Here is a 20600-nt window from a genome sequence, read left to right as displayed (position 1 = left end):
TGCTCCTATGTGCAAGAATATAACTACTATAATACTACTCCTATGTACAAGAATATAACTACTATAATACTGCCCATAAGTACAAGAATATAACTACTATAATACTGCCCCTATGTAGAAGAATATAACTACTATAATACTGCCATCTATGTACAAGAATATAACTACTATAATACTGCTCCTATGTACAACAATATAACTACTATAACACTACCTCCTATGTACAAGAATATAACTACTATAATACTACTCCTATGTACAACAATATAACTACTATAACACTACCTCCTATGTACAAGACTATAACTACTATAATACTGCCCCCTATGTACAAGAATATAACTACTATAATACTACCTCCTATGTACAAGAGTATAACTACTATAATACTACTCCTATGTACAAGAGTATAACTACTATAATACTGCTCCTATGTACAACAATATAACTACTATAACACTACCTCCTATGTACAAGAATATAACTACTATAATACTACTCCTATGTACAAGACTATAACTACTATAATACTGCCCCCTATGTACAAGAATATAACTACTATAATACTACCTCCTATGTACAAGAGTATAACTACTATAATACTACTCCTATGTACAAGAGTATAACTACTATAATACTGCTCCTATGTACAAGAATATAACTACTATAATACTACTCCTATGTACAAGAATATACCTACTATAATACTACTCCTATGTACAAGAATATAACTACTATAATACTACTATGTACAAGAATATAACTACTATAATACTACTCCTATGTACAAGAGTATAACTACTATAATACTGCTCCTATGTACAAGAATATAACTACTATAATACTGCTCCTATGTACAAGAATATAACTACTATAATACTGCTCCTATGTACAAGAATATAACTACTATAATACTGCTCCTATGTACAAGAATATAACTACTATAATACTACTCCTATGTACAAGAATATAACTACTATAATATTACTCCTATGTACAAGAGTATAACTACTATAATACTGCTCCTTTGTACAAGAATATAACTACTATACTATGGAGAAGACATCAAGCAGACCTAGTAGTCATTTCATTGAAGCAGTTACTATTTATGGCTTCTCTTTATATGGATAATTATAGATGTCCTATAATACACCATATTCCTGTTGCTCACACTCTCTGTCTTCCTATGATGCTGTAGGTATATACCGTATGCCATATTTGTGTCCTGATAACAATGATGTAACATTAGGGATCACACAGAGCTGACAGCAATCGGTACAGCAGATCAATAATACAGAGATAACATAGATCAGGACGGCTCTGCCTCATATAAAACACAATTACAGTGAGCAGAAAAGAGGACAATAAATGTGGGGCGCTCGGATAAGATATATGAGATGTTTTATGGGTCAGACAAGGAGATACATCTATTAATAATAGCATTGCACTAGAAGTCATAGCGTCCACTAGTGGAATATTATCTGCACAACTTGTAGAATAATCAAATTACACATATTGGGGATTAATATTTACACCCCTAACATGTACACTAGGATTGGCAATAGGGAGCAGAAGATAAGTTTTTGCCAGGTATGGTCCTCTTAAAGGGTATGTCCACTTCCACAAAAATGAAGCCGCTCTGGATTACGTCTTAAAAAGGGCATTCCCATCTCCGCGTGAAAAACGTAGAGAAAAGTCCTACAAGCAGCAATCGAGCGGAAACCACATGGACCCCATTATAGTCTATGGGGTACGCAAGATTCCTTAGGTAACCGAATTTTGGTGCGGATTAGGTTTCCATTCGGGGGATCCCCAATCGGACTCCCCGAACAGAAACCCATGTGCAGATGTGAACCGGGCCTTAGGAGCCTCTTCCGATTTTATGTTTGCCCTTATTTTATTCAGTTTGTTTTCTGCCCACACATTATATAGTACTCCTCCTCCTCCTCCTCCCCTCTCACAGCAAGATCACAGAGAATCTGCAGCTGCATCCCCCTCCTCACTTTACTATACTATATATTTTTATACCTGAGTATGAGAAAGGAGAACCACTAAAGGGGCTACAGACAGTTGAATGTGGCCACTAAAGTTACATGACAAAGCTCTGAGTACTCCAATAAACTAAAGCGTGCAAAAAATAATTCAAGTACTTGTACCTTTAAGGGGCCATGCAGACAGAAAATATATTCTTTGTCCTTATTTTTGGTTTCTTTTACTTAACCCATTTTGCATTTGCTATTTTTTTTGCACTTGAATCATAAAATTCCCATTAAAAAAAATTAAAAATCCCACCCCAGTAGAAATAATGTATAAAGTGAAGAAAGAGGAGATTGTTCCAATTCTTTACATCTATATCTGGCTTTTATCCCAATTATCCTGATTTCCTACAGTTATCCCAAATAAATCCATTCTAAGCAATGAGGTGCGACGTGCGGACGGCCTGTGCTCCATTGTATACACAAGGATAGAGGAACAGTGCAAATAAATGCTAGGAGCCGGCCGCCCCTGTGCCTGTGGATGAGGGCAGATGGCTGAATAGAAGGGCGGATGGGGTCTGTGCCCATTAGATTAACCATGCTGAGCTGGGCTGACTGAGCGCTCACACCCGTCCCTCCTGGGCACTTACCCCGCTATGTCGCTGCCTTACATCTGGGACCAGTGTTAATGTCAGGTCACTGTGACCTGCTGCGGCCTCAGAGCTGGGACTCGATGGTTACTAATGACTTGCACCGGCCTCATGTCTGCAGAGATGGGGAAATCTTTCCATGTATTATACCCAGCACCCAGAGCAATGTGTTATTTTCTCCTGGCGCTGAGGTCTTGTGAATGCAGGAAGCGGCCCATTGAAGTGAATTACTATTGAACCTGTGGGGTTTGGTGGTGGGAGCGCTGTCTTATGAGATTTACAGCGTGAATATAATGGCCGGGAGGAAATTCCAGGTTAGTGAGCTGCTGAGTGCAACTTTCCGCAGAGGTCTAGACGCCAGTAACATTTCTATATAATGTGGGTCATCCATATCTGAGCTATGAGAACTACAAAACGGACTCTATAGGGTATCTTCACCCTGCATTTATGGGGTGTTTTCCAAAATCGACTCCAAAATGCACAAGGAAAAAGAAGCGTCTTGCCTCAACTAGCAGCTTTTTCATCTGAAATCAAGGCGCATGGCCGCACGGCGATAAGTTCTATCGATTTTGGTTAATAGGGGGGCAAATCTACTTCAAATTTCTGCTGCAGATTCCACAGGCTAATTTTAATGGGAGCTAAGCTGCTGTTACTCAGTTCAGCCATTACACAGAGACGGCGCTGTCTGCCTACTGCTCCATTCTCTGTGCTGAGAACAGTCAATCGATGGGCATAGCGGGTGTCGGTCCCCCGCAGATCTGATATCAATGACCTATCTTTATGAAAGGGTCAGCAATATTTTTAGTCTCTAAAACCCCTTTAAGGCTAAGTCCCCACATAGCGAGACGCAGCCAAAAAAAAACATTCGCAAAAAGACCGTAGCGGAAACACATTGCATTTTTTTAGCAGCATTTATCACAGAAAGTGAATTTTCTGCCTCTATTTGACCAATACAGAAATCGCAAAACACAACGGTTTTTGAAATCGCCGCAGATTTTTTTTCTGCAATGAGAGGATTGGATTAGCCACAATCCCATCCAATAATATAAAATACAGCGTTTGCACAACATGGGGCCAAAGACTTGGTGAATTTGGTGGCCATTCCTATAACTAGTCACAAAAATCCAGCAGTGCTTCATCTTTTTGTGACCAGAAGTCGCCCTAGCAGCGCCCTTGGGGTCATAATGTGACTCCATACACTTACATTAGTAAAGGGTGAAATTGGGGGCAAGACTGGGGCACATTTATCAACACTGTCGAACTTTGCACAACTTAAGGCTACGAAATCGTTTGCCGTTTTAGACTTTTTCGTATGGACCTTCATAAAATCTGTCTCACGTTCCAACATAGCTCAATATTCCAGAGCGCCAAAAATCAGTCTTCATTGCCTGTGCTCCAAAATTTTTAACTAAACCAATTCTTCAAAAAAATTCTACGCCATATTCGTACTTCTGAACCCCATCCATACTGGGCACACGGTATTGTAGTTTATTGTATTTTTCTGGCTCACGCGGTTTGTGTCATAAATGCCGTTCGCACCGTTTTTGGCATAAATGGGAGCAAGAAAATTTTGAGAGAGAAGTGTCGGATTGCTATTGATAGATATGCCCCACTTTCTTTTTGGTCCTGCAATTGAAGTTGCGGCATCTTAATAAGGATGAGGTGAGGACAAGGCCAATACCTATTCTGGTCTGCATAAACCCTACAAATCCTTCTACGTGCGCCGTGCTCAGGGGAGCCTATGGGCTGCGGATCTGTCAGGCGTTCGCTGCGTCACTACATTGCAGCCCGTGATTTGGTGTAATAATGGGCTTTTCATCCAATCTTAGTTTTTTTTTCCCTCTACATTCACAGACCGGCTTTCTATCCCATTATAACATAATCCGTCCATAATCCAATCAGTCCTATGAGTATCATGTCAGCGGCTCGCTGTGTCAATACCGTTACCCTACGACGTGTAATTCTGTTGGCGTATAGAAGCGTGTAATAGGAGGATTCTGCCCGACCCGGTCTTAGCGCTGGGCCTCTGCCAGTAGGATGTAGCCGAGGACCACAAAGCTTTACATAGGTGTTACCTAGTAACTGCACAGAGACAAAAGAGCCTCTTCTTCGGACAATACCGCCATATACTGTCTCCGTGATGACAAATATGAGGCTCTATTCATTGTCATTCAACTGGAAGCGGCCATGCTGGAAGTTCCTAGACAATGATCCCCTGGGACGAGCAGCGTCTGAGTTGTGCGGCCGCTGTTAACCCCTTCTCAAGTAGTAGAAATGACAGTAATATTCAGCTGATCTAAACATGGCTGTAAAGGGGTTAAAAATTGCCAGCCAAAAAAAAAAAAAAAAAACCTGAAGCCTTCAGTCACTCCTCTGCTACCCCTCCGTCTACCTTGTGAAATTTTTAACAGTGACTTATCTTAGCTTGTCTTTATACACAGCAGCCATTTTGAACAAGTTGAGCTGTAGTGTAAAGCATGGAGAAGCAAAGGCACAAAAAAACCACAGCAACATCCACAAAAAGTTTTTTTAAAAATCAGCTTTTCCACAATGATGGGCCTTAGCCTCAAGGTGACTTTTCACTCTGCAAGTGGTCTGCAGTTAGCAAAAACGACAAGCGGATGGACGACGCGACGCCATGTACAGGTAACGTCTGCATTGTAAAGGTTCAAATCCAAGGATGAAATCTGCAGCAATAATTTTTTTTTATGTAGATTGTGAGCCCCATATAGGGATCACAATGTACATTTTTCCCCCCTATCAGTATGTCTTTGTAGGATGAAACACAGGCAGAACATACAAACTCATTGCAGATGTTGTTCCTGGCAGGATTCAATCCCAGGACTCCAGCGCTGCAAGGCTACAGTGATAACCACTGAGCCACCGTGTTGCCCCCTGCAGCAATAATTGACATGCAACCCATAGCACCTTCTCACGCTTCCCCTGGATACGATTCGTTTTAACCCCATCCGCTAATTTTCGACTGGATAGCTGCCAGAAAATTTGCGGCAACGAATCCACGCTCCCATTTCCCATTGACATCATTCGCCGTCATCCGTAATCATACACAGAAAGAAAACCTTTCCCAATTATTACCACGCAAAACTAATTAAGCCAATAAATCAGAAGTCAGGATGTCGCCTTGAGAATATAATGCGAAGGAAAGAGCTCCAGCTGTGAGGCCAAGGGGTTAATCTGTGACCTTTCGCTTCACGCTGACCTAATCTGGTGTAACCTTTGCGGGGAGCCGCTATCATTTCTGTGCCTGGGCTAATTGTCAGTCACTCGCTGTGAGCGGCTGAGGATAGTAATATGTCTCCTAACCGTACACCCCCAAATAGCCAGAAATGTGACAATATCAGGGTCCCCAGCCACATAGGAAGAATGTGCTCTCTACCTGCACACTGCAAAGGCTTTCTGATCCCTGTATTCGCTGTTACCCCTCATTTACATCAGCGTTTGGATTCCGTAGAACGGAATACCAAACACAATTGCAAGCACTGGTGCACTAAAAGCACACGGATCCCCATAGACTATAATGGGGTCCATGTGCTTACTGCCAGATCTCCGCAGGGATCTTGCGGACAGGAAAGTAGTTCACTATCTACTTTCCTGTCCACATGATTTGTGCGGGCAGCGCGCGGCAAGCACACGGACCCCATTATAGTCTATGGGGATCCGTGTGCTTTTACAGCACAGCACTTGCAATTGCGTTTGTAATCCATTCGGGGGTCCCCATGCAGTTGCGGCATTCTGATCCAGATTAGGCCCAAATGAATGGCCCTAGTCGGGAGGGCTTCTCGCGCCGGCATCCCGTCGCAGCTAGCCGCTCGTAATGTTCATACGTGGTTAGTAGGGAGGGGGAGAAAAAAAAATGAGACTGATGAGTGGAAAAAGAATTATTATTCCCTGATAAGATCCATCACAGCGTTTCCTATATTCGCTTGTACTATTGATTTATGCAAAGTCTGCTGATAGGTTATTGATTATTAAAGGACAAGTAGAACTACCAAGGGACAATCTAGCCCTCGGGGACAGTCCTGGGCAGTCATGTGATACCCACAGAACGTGACATCACTTGCAACTAACTGTTCAGGGGTGCTAGGTCCTGGCCCAATTACTGACACCTCCTAATATCTGCCCAGATCCCACTTTCCTGGCACCAGGCTGTGGTGGATTTAAAGTGATTTTTATCTGTGCAATTCACTTTTTGCAATGGAAATCAAAGACAATTTCTACTTCTATCAAATACCATTTACCGTATATACTCGAGTATAAGCCGACCCGAATATAAGCCGACCCCCCTAATTTTACCACAAAAAAACTGGGAAAACTTATTGACTCGAGTATAAGCCTAGGGGGGGAGATGCAGCAGCTACTGGAAAATTTCAAAAATTAAAATGGCCGGAGTTTTTGGGTGCAGTAGTTGCTTGGAAAGGGGAGGGGGTGTTTTGGTTGTCTGTCTGCCCCTTCCCTGAGCTTCAGGACTGGGTTTTTTCTTCCCCCCCACTTGGAATTCAGTCTGGCTGAATATAGGGTATCTGCAGTGCTCCTATTAACCCCTTCCCGACAGATCTCCTATATTCAGTAGACCGGGCACTTTCAGACACAGGGATACCTAATGTGTATGCGTTTCAGTCATTTTCTACTTTTGTATGTATTCTAGGAAAAGGAGTGTTTTAGAACTTTTATGTTTTTAAAATCTTTTTTTTTTTCTTTTGCACTATTTTATGGGAGATTCTATACATTAATATTGTGGCTGATCATAGACCCTCCCTCCTTAAAAAAAAAAAAAAAAAAAAAAATTTATTTTTTTTTTTTTTTGCTGACTCGAGTATAAGCCGAGGGGGGCTTTTTAAGCACAAAAACTGGGCTGAAAAATTCGGCTTAAACTCGAGTATATACGGTACCTTCATTTATATTTGACAAACTGCTCCGTGGGATGAACTCCAATTGCTGGTATATATAGTGAATCCGTGCCCGCTGAACGCGAGCCTGGCCCCAGCACTGGAACATGTACTGTATAGAGAATGCTGAAAAAATACAGCACTTTCCCATCACTTATAACCCAGCAGAAATCAATGGGAGGTAATGATGGATCGTATATTACACCTTTAATAAGAACATCCTGACAATTGCTTAGCAGAGATGCTGATGTAGGCAAATACTGTCCGTCTCCCTGGATTCATTATTAAAGGGGGCTCCCACCTTGGCACTTGGCTATATCCATAGGATATTCTATAAATGCACGTTAGAGGCAAGCCCTACACCTATCACACATGTATGATATATCCTATGGCTATAGCCATACATGCCAAGATGGGAGTACCTATTTACAGGGGTATTCCAGGACTACAGATGACCTATCCTTATTACAGGCCAATAATATCTCATCGGTGGGCATCCAACAGATGGGACCCCCAAAGATCAGCTGGTTGAAGAGGCCGCAGTGTTCGGGTGAGTACAGTGAATATGCCAGATAAATCAAAGTGGTTGTGTGTGGTATTGCAACTCAGCCCCATTCACTTGAATGGTACTATGGTGCAGATGAAGCAGCTGATCTGTGGGGGTCCAGGGTGTCGGATCCTTACCAATGTAATAATAAAAGGGTTGTCCAGGAAATACAGAACAGGGGCAGGAGGCCAGGGAAGGAAAAAAAAAAACAAAAAACTTACTCACCTGTCCTTGGATTTCCAGTGGCCTCTGTCTGGTCCAGCAGCAATCTGGCAGAAATCCATGGTGCAAATGAATGGACCCAGGATGTCACAGATGACGTATGTGAGTAATGTCCCGGGTCCATTCCTGTCCATTGATTGGCCTCAGCAGTCATGTACGGCAAGGACTTCTCCCAGAGCAAGGAGGACACAAGAGAGCCAGGAAATGGAAAGGGCCCAAAATCCATGGATGTATGCAAAATATGCAAAGGATGCAAATAGATCCGCACTTACCAGAAGGAAATCTTTATTGCAATTTCGCTTACCTCCTGCCCCAGTTCTGTATTTCCTGGGCAACCCCTTTAATGACCTGGACAATCCTTTTAAAGGGTACATGCGATCCACCATGCTCACTATCCGCTCTCTTCTCCAGTTTCCTTGTCATTCAGGCTACGAAATCGTAGCAAAGTGTCAGCAATGCCGAGTTTCCTGCGAAGATGTCGTGTTACATAAGCTGCGGATAATGAGGCGGTTGTCAGGAAAGGATGAGCGGATGGCAGAGGAGTGTTACGGCTTTGTAAATAATTCTCGCTCCTCTTTGTAGGAGTGCTATGAATCCTGATGGAGAGGAATCCCGTCTCTAGGCCCGCTCTCCATTCTGCAGGCTGCGATAAGATACTGTACGCATTACAAGTACCGCACACTGGATTTCACATGCAGGAGGGATAGCAAGCGATGGAAACTGCCGTTGATAAACGTTTTCCAACCAGACAACTAGAAGAGATATCGCTGCTTGGTAGTTCATTTTTTTTCATCTTTCCAGGATGAGCAACGACTACAGACAGACGCGGCTTCAGACTATATACCTGGTCACAGATATATGACCGCCACCTATCTAGTATCTGGCATCATTTATCTTTGAGAAATAAAGGATTGGGGAGGTAAAAATCAGATCTTCCACCAATCGGAGATTATGGGCGACCAGTTGTGTTGTCGTCACAGACATTACACTGTCAATGGAAATTAGCAAAAAAAAAAAAAAAACAACAAAATGTGAAATGTGCCCCATCTGCACTCTATAACCTAACCATCTTACAGGGGCATCACTTGATGGAGTGCAGTGTTCAATTGTATCTGGGCCCAGGAGCTTTAGGGGGGCCATGGTGTCTCTTCCTAATATGAGAAGGCTAGCACTAGACATGATACATTATAGTTGGTGGCCCAATACAGATTTTGCAGGAGCTTCATGTTACGGCTCTGTCCTCTTCTGATTGCTGCTATTCTATTTTCACTAAAACAAGCCCAACCCTATGGCCATAGTAGATGCAATATTCACAACGGGCTAGGAATATCACTGGATACCTATCTGCAGGAAGTTGTCAGTGACCATAGTAGATCACGAAGAATGATGGAGAGCTCCATTGTCACCCAATGCATGTACAGAACTAGTAGGCAGCTACGTGACAGCTCCTTCTGAATATCATTTTTTTTTGACAGATAGATAGATAGATTGATAGATAGATAGATAGATAGATAGATAGATAGATAGATAGATAGATAGATAGATAGATAGATAGATAGGAGGATAGATAGATAGATAGATAGATAGATAGATAGATAGATAGATAGATAGATAGATAGATAGATGATAGATAGAGAGAGAGATAGATAGATAGATAGATAGATAGATAGATAGATAGATAGGAGACAGACAGATAGACAGACAGATAGATAGATAGATAAATAAATAGGAGATAGATAGATAGATAGATAGATAGATAGATAGATAGATAAGAGAGATAGATAGATAGATAGATAGATAGATAGATAGATAGATAGATAGATAGATAGATAGATAGATAGATAGATAGATAGATAGGCGATAGATAGATAGATAGATAGATAGATAGATAGATAGATACTATCTATCTATCTAGATAGGAGAGAGATAGATAGATAGATAGATAGATAGATAGATAGATAGATAGATAGATATGAGACAGATAGATAGATAGATAGATAGATAGATAGATAGATAGATAGATAGATAGATAACTATGGGGGGAAATAACATGTTACAAATCAGAAAACAAAAAAAAAACACCAGGAATGTTCCTAAAAACGCCATGTAAAGTGCTTCGTATTGATGGCGTTTTCTCCAGGTGTATAAAAGCTCAGTAAATGTCCCCCAGTGTGATAACACACACATTACCAGGGACTGTCTTCATTCTCGCTGCGTTTCCACACGTCACGGCTGTGATTCAATTTCCAGCCTGGGTGATTGATAAGTGCGGCTACATATCACAGATATCTGACTACGTTGCAATGAGCATCTGACTCCATCACCCAGTGAATACCAAGTAACTCCTGATGTGTAATTCATGAAGCCGCTCACGTTTCGCTGTGTGTCTCCCCCATCACACCGGTACGTCTCATCTGTTGTGATATACAGCGCAGTGTAGAGATGTATACTCATCATCTGCTGGGCTGGCGGAGAATGAGAGTCTTCATTATGGGCCACTTTATTCTCCATGCATAGAAAGTGCTGCTTAGAGGGATGACAGAATGGAGAGTCAATCAGACGCTCTTCTTGTTGTACTACAATGGCGTGATTACCATCCACCTGCAAGTGCTGCTCGCAACAAGCAAAGCAAGCACAATGTATGCTTGTATGAATGCAGATGGGACACTTAAAGGGAAACTCCAGCAAAGATCTGAAATCCTGATGTCTCAAGTCTGTATGATCACGGAATCATTGATGGCCGCTGAGTGCACGCTCCCTTATCAATGGCGGATTCTGATATTGCTGTTAACACTAATCCAAGTGAATAGGGTACAGCTGCAATACCAGACACGGTCCGTGTAAAAGTGGAGCGGTTTCCCAAAAAAAAGATCTTTCTGCCTCATTTCAGACAATCCCTTCAAGATTTGACAGATCCTCCAGTGGTTAAATATAGCTAAAATCTTCCCAGGCTCATGGGTACATTGTGCAACCTAATATTAGTATTCTGTATTTGCAATACTTGCCCTACAAACGTTTACATTTTGGATACAGTCTCTGCCTGTTCAACAATATGAAGAGAGACAGTTTTCGGGAGATCACGATAAAGAACTTCCCGAAATATTCAGTCTATTGCCGAAATGAAACAGATGAAAGAATAAGTAGGTTAAGCGCAACAGTCAGCAGGCTGGAAAATGATGAGTAAGCCGCGGCGTGCCCATGGATGAGCGTAATTTCCGAGAGCCTTGTCCAGCTAACACCATCTATTGTTCAGGGCAGGCAGCGTGTCCACATGAATGGACGAGCAGCCGGCTCAGTGATATCTGCTCCAGGACACTGTCTCACCGAGGATTATCCCGATCAGGCCTGGTCTGGAGATGAGATACACAGTAGGGATTTATTGGGATCAGACCCACAGACCTGGCCTATTATAAGGGAAATCCCATAGACATTACACCACACGTACCGCACAGGTATACAGAGCTGTAAAAACTGTTTTCACTGTATTATAGTTTGCACGTACATGAAGAGTTCTCCCTTGCTTGCAATGTATATTTATTAACTTACAACCATTTTATATGACAGCAAGGCGTCCATCACATTTGCGCTATGGTTTTAGTGTAATGTGGTAGTCTTGGTGGCTACCCACTAAAGTAAGCCCACTACTAAAGTAAGCTCCTTGTATCTCACTGTACATGATATAGGCACAAATAGTACTAGGTCCTTCTATCTCCCTGTACATGATATAAGCACAGATAGTACTAGGTCCTTCTATCTCCCTGTACATGATATAAGCACAGATAGTACTAGGTCCTTCTATCTCCCTGTACATGATATAAGCACAGATAGTACTAGGTCCTTCTATCTCCCTGTACATGATATAAGCACAGATAGTACTAGGTCCTTCTATCTCCCTGTTCATGATATAAGCACAGATAGTACTGGCTCCTTGTAACTCTCTGTACATGATATAAGCACAGATAGTACTAGGTCCTTCTATCTCCCTGTACATGATATAAGCACAGATAGTACTGGCTCCTTGTAACTCTCTGTACATGATATAAGTACAGCTAGTACTAGGTCCTTGTATCTCCCTGTACATGATATAAGTACAGATAGTACTAGGTCCTTGTAACTCCCTGTACATGATATAAGCACAGATAGTACTAGCTGCTTGTAACTCCCTGTACATGATATAAGCACAGATAGTACTAGGTCCTTGTATCTCCCTGTACATGATATAAGCATAGATAGTATTGGCTCCTTGTATCTCCTTGTACATGATATAAGCACAGATAGTACTAGGTCCTTGTATCTCCCTGTACATGATATAAGCATAGATAGTATTGGATCCTTGTATCTCCCTGTACATGATATAGGCACAGACAGTACTGGCTCCTTGTATCTCCCTGTACATGATATAGGCACAGACAGTACTGGCTCCTTGTATCTCCCTGTACATGAAATAGGCACAGATAGTACTGGCTACTTGTAACTCCCTGTACACAATATACACATAGATAGTACAGACTCCTTATATCACCCTGTACGTGATATACACACACATCGAACTGGATTCTTGTTTCTACCTGTACATGATATAGGCACAGATAGTGCTAGCTACTTGTTTCTCCCTGGACATCATCCAGGCACATAAAGTACTGAACCCTTGTTTCTAGGGTTCACATAAACACAGAAAGTACTTCCTCTTAAATGAATCAAGAATTATCTCTTTATCTCCTTAAAGGTGCAAGATTAAAGGGGTTGAATTATTATTGGAACTTAATGGCAAATTATATAGTATAAGAGGATATAGACAGAGGGCAAACGGTCTCCTGCTTGACATCTCCTCCTTGAGCCGAAGGATAGAGTCTCTGTAAGAGCAGCTCATGAATTGGATGATTTGCCAGTGCTCCTCCAGCTCCCCATATACATACACGTTGTGTTGTCAGACATCTCTGGCAGGGACTTATGGGTGCCTTAAATCTCCAATTGGTCAAACTGGGCATCAACTTCTTAATATTTATGGGCATGTCAAGCCAACAACTGGAACGACCAAGATGGTCTTTTTATCTTGCGCACACAAGGAGCTCCAGGTATACACATATACCTCAGAGCTGTGGTTCTGCTTCACGTATCTTACAATGAAGATCTATATATTTAATAAGGATATTACGTGTGATCGGCATTTAGCGCATCAGGAACGTTCCCAGCGATGATCGCTATTATAACAACATGCACGGCTGAGATGTCTAATATAATGTTTCTATATAAGGATGGCTTGTCAGGAAGATGTAGGTAGACCGTACTGGGAAGATAATGTAAAGAGACGTATTTCAGTGTTCTGCTACTGGGGGGATATGAAGTGACACTATGGAGAAAATCGCTGTCACTGCGCTCTGCACCGAGGCTACGATTCCTGCACAGATCTAATAGAGCTCTCTATGCAAGATTTGGAAATCTATGGGTTATCCAGCACAGCCAAACTCATTTTGGTGGTATTTTCACAGCCAAATGTTGGCCAAAATCGGCAGCTGAAAATGTAATGTGTATGGCCACCATGAAGGGGCATCCCAGGACGTACGCAATGATTGCCTGTTCTTAGTATAGGTTATACTCTTCAGCCAGCTGATCCGTGGGGGTCCTGACGACTCCTGGGTGACCACCACTGATCATATAAGGATAGGTCATCAGTATATCAGTCCAGCAAACCCTTAGACTGAGTTCACACGGAGTATTTTGATCAGGATTTTGAGGCCGTATTCGCCTCAAAATCCTGACCAAAAAGACGGATCCCATTGAAATCAATGGGAGCCAGTCAGTCCTTTTTTATGGGAGCGGTTCGTTCCGGCTCCCGGAAAAAAGAATGGACATGCTCATTCTTCAGGCCAAGCCGCCTCGCGAAACCACCTGAAGACACTCCCTCCTCGCGACTAGGCCCATTCATTTGGGCCTAATCCGGAGTGGAGTGCGCGACTGGATGCCGATGCACTGCCTCCGCCTCAGGTTCCGGACCAAAAAACCCCTTAGGCTGAGTTCACACAGAGTTTTTTGGTCAGGTCATTTGCCTCAAAATCAGCCTCCAAAAAAAGCCTCCCAATAGAACTCTACCTTATACCCCCTTCTAAATTAGCCCTAATACCTAAGCTAGAACAGATTTCCAGTCTAAGGATCTTGCATCCATCCATCTACCCTATCAAATTTCATTGCTAGATACCCCTGCCTGGGTGTCAGTCTTCACTGCAATTTTAGCATTCTATTCATATTTTCATAACCTATACTGAAAAATCTGCACAACTGTAATGAGTTTTGTTTCGTGTCAGTAGATAAGACAATGATTCAAGTCCTTCCTACTGCGAGTGGTGTGAACAGAGCCCAGCCCTGCACCTTCCTCTATTCATCTTGCATCTTTATAGCACTTGTGTGCTGGTAATCCGGCGCAGTGGAGCGGCTGCGGTAATTGGTTCCATTATTACGGGGAGTTTCACGGCCGAACACTCATCTTGAGAGAATTTCTGCTTCCGCGTTTCTTCTGAGATTATGCTGTGGAGGTGAAAATCTAAAAACTAATCAGGTTCTGCCTGGAAGACAAATCATGTCCCCGCGCTGGAGGGGGGCGAGATGGTCCCGGTTGCCGGGTTACTAGACAATTATCTACTAGAAGGGGCTCCCGAACTGGGGGCGACGGCAGGAGGCTGAAAGTAAGCGGAGAGGTGGGATGAGAGGATTCCCAGCTCCTTGTACGCTGCTTGAGGAGGAAACTTGAGGGACTTGTGTTTACCACATCTAAGCGATTCCTCCGTCAAGTAGATCAATAAAACCCAGAACAGCTTCAATATGTCACATGGCAAAGTGACCGCCGCCGCTATTCCTTCGCCACCTTACACGTGATCCCAGCGCAGCCTTTGTTTCGGAAGCTCAAAAAATAAAAGCTGAAGTTTGTTTGCTAGGGGCAACAAGGCCAATTTGCTGTTATGACGCATGAGGTTCAATGATTCCCATTAAAAATGAATATTCACGATGGCGTCATCCCCGGGCCCGAGTATACCACTATACTGTAGTGTATGGAGCTGATATATATCGTATGCTACCAGTTCACACTATAGTCTCTGATTTTATATGGAGACACACAGTTCGCCCTTAAAAAAAATGGCGGAAATTTATTAAGTGTGTCCCATGCATGTCTTAGGCCGGGTTCACACGATGTCTTTTGGCACGTAATGTGGTACGTAGACGCTGCGTGAGCTTTTGCGGGCCGTATACGCTCCCATTGTTTTCAATGGGAGCCGGTACCGTATACGGTGCACTATTTTGCGGCCGTGATTTAGCCGCAAAATAGCGCCGCATATACGGTACCGGCTCCCATTGAAAACAATGGGAGCGTATACGGCCTGCAAAAGCTCCTGCAGCGTCTACGTACCACATTACGTGCCAAAAGACATCGTGTGAACCCGGCCTTAAAGGGATAGTGGTCCAGCGCACCCTGGTGGTTCTTCTGGTGGAAGTCCTCACCTCACGTGACCTAAGGATGTCATTCACACATGTCGCCTGTGATGTCCAGGGTCTTCTTTGTTCGCCGATTGGACGGATCAAGCCCCCGAGAGCAGCAGGAACGGACCGTGGTGGGAGACAACGAAACACCAGGTAAAGGCGAGTCTGTTTTTCGGTTTCTGGGTTTTTTTTTTCTTATTTTCACCTTCCCCGGCCTCCTTGCCGAAAACTGTATATCCTGGACAACCCCTTTAATTCATTCCCAAAAAGGTTCCGGCCTCATGCACATAAAGGTGCGCGTGAAGATAAATCTACAACAATTTCAGGTATAACTTTAATTAACTTTTTGGCCTGAGTTATAGTAAATGTTATAATCCGCCCTGCCCGCTTGGATTCCTCACCTACTTTGCCCACTGTCTTGACACAGGAAATAAAATGTGACATTGTGCACCAAAAATGCACCAAGTTGCGGCACATTTTTGGCCATGATAGTAAATCTGAGCCGAAGTGGCATGTTCCTAAGCATGTAGTATGGCGTGGGTATTAGAATGGTAGGGAGTCAGTGTTGACTAACCATAAACACTACCAATGTTCCCCTGGCACATATCGAGACATCCTGTGCCCCTGATGCCAGTCTGGGAATGGCGTAAATTTCTGGTGGACCTGATGGAGCATTCACTTAATAGGGCTGTGATTTAGTTCCTCTGCATGGCCAGGTAGCCAGGGCATCAATGTGTGAGTAAGAGGGGATCACCCAACTAGCCACCGAGGTATTCAGAATGACATATGAAGTGCAATTCCTCCATCAATGTACTGTTTACCTTAAGTATCAGTCTTCACTGCTGTTCTGGCATTCCATAACCCTATATGTACCACAAAACTTTAGAAAAAATCCCTATTTTGCTTTTAATAAAACCTGACCATCATCAGCCACGACACTCATTGCTGGATTCCTGGAAAAGCTTTCTGGGCAGGGTAAAAAAAATAAATCTCGAGTAGCCTCTATGGCCGCAAGGAGGATGCTATTAAATAAAGTGGATCTAATGAAAAATGAGATAAAACCCCCAAGAGGACGCGCAGGCGTTCACCGGCAGTCAGTCCCGCTGTAGATTACAGTGCACCTGGCAAAGAGCTGGAGAATATAAAGAATTATCTGTACGCGGAGGGAAGGCGAGGGTTAATGAGCATTAATTACAGAATCAAACGTATATCAGCCTCCTATGCTTAATCTTTTTATCTGATAGAAAATTCTGTCCCTGCAGCCTGCCCGGGCCGCTCCGTCCTCGCCCAGAAGACCAGTCAAGCAGCAAGAGACAATTGAAGAACATGGGCAGGGAGCTGCGGCAAGCCGCGCCGCAGCAGCTGGTCAGTGCCATCTCCTTGGCATTTGCATAACAAGAAATGTAAGGCCTATGGGGTCTGCACGAGAAGATAAAGTGAGCCCACCAGACAGGTTCATCTGAAGATTAGTCCCACTGGGCCGGGGTAAATGAGATCTTATAGGACGTGAGCGACCAGAGGCTGCGGATTATGACCTGTAATATTATCTATGTCCAACCAAGTGAATACACTCATCATAAGAGTGGGAAATATACCGTATACCCTGCACTCGAAACCTGTCCGATGGCCCCCCTACGTCTGTATGTAAAGATAAGCCATAAAAACAGACATGTCCACCATAAACATCAAAAACCTACAAACCGATTTTTCAAAAGCTCCAGAATTCTAGCAGGAAAGAGTTACAAATTTTGATTTTATTCGCTCGATTTTCTTTGTAATTTTTGGGATATTTTTACATTATTCCGCTTTTGAAAGGTGGATAGGAAAGTTAAGAGAGCGTAACCTGCCTATAGGGTTGTAGTGGATCCGTGAAATTCCCGTGACTGCGGCTAAGTTGGAAAACAATTGATCAGAATGGCAGTCACATCAACTTTAGGTGTCGCAGTCAGCAGTGCTGTCAGTGGGCTGCGTGACAGAAATATATGATTTTCACAATATTAGGTCTCAATCACACGACCGCGCTTGATATTGCAATTACGGATAAAAGTATAGACCTATAGGTTTCATTGGGCCTGTGCACACAGCTGTAGTTTTTGTGGATGTGTGTCCGGACCAAATTAAAAAGCCGCAAAATATGGAACAGGTCCTATAGCTGTCACTACTTGTGGCGCAGTTCGTTTTCAATGTGTGGGTCATCTGCGCACGGTTTTCCATCGCTTGGGTCCAGACCTTACTCTATAATAATACAAAGTAAATGTGAAGGACGTGTATGAACAAGGACGTAGTTAATATAAATGAATCTCCGCCACATTACATGGTTGAGAGTGACTTCTACATGGATATATATATAACAGACCATCCTTGTAAGTCTCAGCAGCAGAAGGCAGCCCGCCACCGACACGCAGAGCCATGGAATAAATAGTTTCGAGCGCGGATATGCAGATTACCTGTGAACAGCTCCTGGGGGGTTACGTTACATCTGTCCCACTGGTATTTACATTCATGAATGTAATAGGAGTTAAGTTAGCGGCGGTGTCGCGGGCAGACTGCATTTACCAGCAAAGCAAAAACCCTACACAAGATAGGAGGGATTTCTTAAAGTCACAGTGTAGGCTCTGCACAAGGTTTAATGCTCTTATTGCAATTTGTGTTGAGACATACGACATCCCATCATCCAGCACACATCTATGACATCACCTATACAGCCTATCAGTTCATTATATGACATCGCTATACATGTATGCCAGCCTTCCAACATCCACGGTTGTCACTGACCACAATATCATCCTATGGAGTGCAAGGCGATATAAATCCTGCAGCAGTGAAGGCGCTATCTGTGACTGGGGTCATCACAACTGGGCTTCTGTCTGGTTTCTCGGTACTTTGCTTCCTTTGAAGAACCAGGGCTGGAAAAAAACAGACGGATGCACAAGACGCAGAACCCTGGAAATAGAATTGACTGACCGTGTGACAGCTACAAGCACACACAGGAATGAATTTCATGCAGATTTTGCATGCGGATTGCTCTGTGTTCCCATGACAAATCTGCTGCAAAATCCGCATGTATAACATGCAGATATCCTCACTCTGGAGGACCTGTAGTGTCCAACATTACACAGGCATCCTAGTGATGTGAATGGGCATGGTGTTATGACTAAGATCTCCTGTGGTGGCGCTGCAGGAAAACACAACACCTATTGCCAGGTTTCCCACAAATCCCAGCTGATCTCTGAGGGTAACAATGGTAGACTGGTATGTGATATTACTTGGGTATGATATGCCAGACATAGTACGCTCAGTGTATAGTACATGGACTTGGTGCAATGGACATGAGCTAGTTATCTTATGCCAGGCAAACCTCACTTATATATTTCATATAACAGAGTGGATGTAGTATACAGTATATGGAGCAATGGCCATAAGCAGCTTCTATAGGGGGGTTTTGCCTTGCTCTGGATCAACACTGTAGGGGACTGTAGGGTTATAGGTTGGACTTGATGGACTGATGTCTTCATCCAACCCCATCTACTATGTAACAATGACAGAGCCTCTGACGCAGATGTGAACATAGCCTTAGACAGTGTATATGGTATATAGGTATTCCATACCTGAAATAATGGGCATTACTGTATGCTAGGCACAAACTGGTTTATAGTCACAGACTGGGTAGAATATAAGGAACCATGGGTAAGCACTGGCCAGACACAGACTGGTTATACAGTATATTCAGTATATATAGCGTAGTATATCGGAAACAACAGGCATGAGCTTCTTTTCATACAACTACAGTGAGGCTGCTTTCTATAAGGGACAATCCCCATGTGTAGCGGGTAGATGGCTGTAGAGTTATGAGCCGTACGCCATATCCTGCACTTTAAGCCTCAGAGATTTCATCTAATATAATTAGCTCGCAGAAAAGAAAAACTCATAACAGTGGCAAATCCTGGCGGACAGCGGCTCGTGTCCCTGGGGGTCCCGGCAAGAAAGCCGATATCTATTATACAGACACCCGACACCTTGAGCAGGACATAATTGGAGATAATGCCGGTATTCATGGCCTCAAATAGCAGGAAAAGGAGAATAGTAGTCAAGTATTTGCAAGACAACAAGGATACAATTAGATGCGCCATGTGTCTGTGGATCACTTACCTGAACGCTGCCTGCTACTGGTGAATAGGGAGTGTTACTGTATGGCCTCAATGTACACACTGCACATCCAACCTGAGTATACAGGCTGCAGATAAGTGTCAGAGCATCTAAATAAAGCAGGCAGGTATCAGAGATTGTAACACAGCAATAAGACAGGGGGCAGCAGGTGGCAGATCCTAACATTCTAAACTTAGGCTGCATTCACACAGAGTAACGTTGGCGTTTTTTGTGCTTATTTTGGCACATAGCGCCGCGTTAACGCCGATTATGCTCAGATGAATGGGATTGGCTTGTGTTGTGGGATCTGAGGCTGAATCAACCATGAAATTCATGGCAAGATTGAGCAGAATCCGTATTTCAGAAAGTGGCAAAATAGAAATAAGAATTTCAGCTCCTGCAATGCCTATGATCAGTACAGGATAAGTAATGTAATGTATGTACACAGTGACTGTACCAGCAGAATAGTGAGCGCAGCTCTGGAGTATAATACAGGATGTAACTCAGGATCAGTACAGGATAAGTAATGTAATGTATGTACACAGTGACTGTACCAGCAGAATAGTGAGCGCAGCTCTGGAGTATAATACAGGATGTAACTCAGGATCAGTACAGGATAAGTAATGTAATGTATGTACACAGTGACTGCACCAGCAGAATAGTGAGCGCAGCTCTGGAGTAT

The 20600-nt window shown here is 43.2% G+C and overlaps 1 protein-coding gene across 1 annotated transcript in view; it reads right to left on the bottom strand.

Annotated features, from left to right (window-relative positions):
* The window catches only part of NAV2 (neuron navigator 2), a 262355-nt gene that overhangs the window by 214036 nt on the left and 27719 nt on the right, over window positions 1-20600 (bottom strand). The window lies entirely within an intron of this gene.

This window comes from Leptodactylus fuscus, chromosome 7 (genome assembly GCF_031893055.1).
Source record: "Leptodactylus fuscus isolate aLepFus1 chromosome 7, aLepFus1.hap2, whole genome shotgun sequence".
Classification (NCBI taxonomy): domain Eukaryota; kingdom Metazoa; phylum Chordata; class Amphibia; order Anura; family Leptodactylidae; genus Leptodactylus; species Leptodactylus fuscus.
Note: the sequence above shows the minus strand (reverse complement) of the source record. Positions and strands in the feature narration are given on the sequence as shown.